This window comes from Mauremys reevesii, linkage group 14 (genome assembly GCF_016161935.1).
Source record: "Mauremys reevesii isolate NIE-2019 linkage group 14, ASM1616193v1, whole genome shotgun sequence".
Lineage (NCBI taxonomy): Eukaryota > Metazoa > Chordata > Testudines > Geoemydidae > Mauremys > Mauremys reevesii.
Genome location: NC_052636.1, coordinates 40983660 through 40985800, shown reverse-complemented (window position 1 = coordinate 40985800; position 2141 = coordinate 40983660). Strand labels below are relative to the sequence as shown.

At 50.4% G+C, this 2141-nt stretch overlaps 1 non-coding gene across 1 annotated transcript; it reads left to right on the top strand.

Moving 5' to 3' along the window:
- Positions 1-718: 718 nt before the first annotated feature.
- Positions 719-790, top strand: TRNAG-UCC. Its single transcript has one exon. It is a non-coding gene; the product is annotated as a tRNA-Gly (tRNA).
- Positions 791-2141: the final 1351 nt, after the last annotated feature.

The window sequence follows — 2141 nt, the reverse complement described above, 5'->3', positions numbered from 1 at the left end:
TCTAGCCCACTCTCCAAAAAAGTGGCCAATGCCCGGTGCCCCAGAGGACCCCTGGGACCAACATGGATACACCACCACCACAAACAAGGTTAAAAGTCAATGCACAGGGGAGAAGAATCTTGTGTTTCATTCCTTATGTCCTAGTCCCATCGTGTGGCTATTTCCTTTTCTTCCTTTCTGTTAAAAGCTTTGGTGTTTTGCACAGAAACATCATTTCCCCAGGAGAGACCCAGGAGTGGGGGCTGCATTCCTGTGCCAAACAGTCACTGGAAGGGGGCAGACAAAGGCCTTTAGGACGAGGCGTCCATCACTATCAAAAGATCATCTCCCTCCTGAAGTTCACTGGCAGCCTGAATTTGTTCCTTATCCTCCCAGAGTCTGGGGGCTGGAATCAGCACTACCCAGCCCCTCCGTATGTAGCAGGAACAAACACAAACCTGGACTTTAAAACAAGCTGTCCCCTTCCTTCTCAGGGAAGAGTTTTCTGTGATTGAAGTTGAGCTTCAGTTCCCCTCTCCTAGGGGCGGGGCGGGTGTGGGGCCAGCTCCCAATGAGATCTGTTTTCACCTTTGCTCCCTTTCAGTCACTCTGGGATGGTAACTCTGCTCCCAGTTGTCAGGCAGTTTCCAGCCCATCCACCCTGCTCACTAACTCTGTGGTCATGTGTCACTCCCTCTGCCAGCACACACAGGCTGCAGGAAAGCTACTCGTGCCAGATGCATTGGTGGTATAGTGGTGTGCATAGGTGCCTTCCAAGCACTTGATCTGGGTTTGATTCCCAGCCAATGCAATAATGGCTTTTCTCTTCTGTTGTTTCCTCATCTGGAAGTGGTGTCATTTCAGTCACATTGTGTTACAATCACATTATCTATAGAATGAAACAATAAATGTGTCAAAGTCCAGCAGGTCATACAGGATGGAGGCACACAAGGGGCTGGAATGTGTCATCTGAGAAAGACGGAAACCTGCATCTCCCATCCTGTGGCCTTGCGTGTTATGATTCCAGCTCTGTGAGCTGTTTGTAGGATGTTCCGGCATGATGGGGAAATGAAGTTTTGAGTCAGTTTTTGCTCCTGCAGGTTCCTTTGCTGTTACAATTATAATGACATGAACAAAAAGGAGGCAAAATAAACATAAACCCCAAGTTGCAATACAGGTGGGGAAAGGGAAGATCACGGTTAAGCCAAACACATCAAAATTAAAATTAATACAAAAAAGGGGAGGGGGGAAGAGCTCAGGTATGTGGAGATCCCCTTGATATTTCAACGCACATTGTTAGAATCAAAGTTCAGACTTGACACTGGAAAACCCGCAACTACCTGTCTCTCTGAACACCTGTGATGAGCAAGATGGTGTTGGGACACCTGTTCTGCTTCAATCATTTATTGTCTCTCTGTTCACTCCTTCTTCTCCCCCCAATTCCTCATCTCCAATGTCTCTGCCTTTCTCCTCTTGCTCCCTCTCCCCTGCCCTTTCCAGGAACTCACAGTCTACAGCATTTAGGAAAAGCCAGAGCTCCCATGTTCTGCACATGATCCTGTGTCAGAGAACGTGGGACCCAGGTCAGAACCAGTCACCAGAACAATATGAACCTTTATGGGCGACTTCTCTGCCTGCTCTGCAATTTACACACACCCCCACTGGGGGTGGGGGTGGGGTACAGCTCTGACTGAGAGGCCCCACAGGAGAAACTTCAGCCCAAAGACAAATTTGTGTGAAATGCTGAGAAGTGAAGAGCCCCCTTCCCCTCCCCCTTAATCCCCAGAACTCTAGTGTCACCCCCATGGCACCAGCACAGGGAACCCAGTGAGATGGGGTTACAGAATACAAGGGGGAGGGAGCAGGGGAGAGAGGTGACAGGGAGTCTCTCTCTTTCCTTCTCTCTTCACTTTCTGTTCTTCTCTTTCCTTCCAGGAACTGCAGTCACAGCAGGGAGGGGTTTGTCTCTTTATTAGGGATCCCTCTGTGTCACGGAGGCTGCAAAAGTCATAGATTCTGTGACTTCTGCAGTGGCCACTGTGGCTGACTCCGTGGCTGCCCCAGCAGCTCGCCTGGGGACAGCTTGAGCAGTGGTTCCAAGGGTGGCAGGCGCAGCCACAGCTCAGTGGCTCCAGGCACCTGTCCCGAGGTGGCCGGAGCAG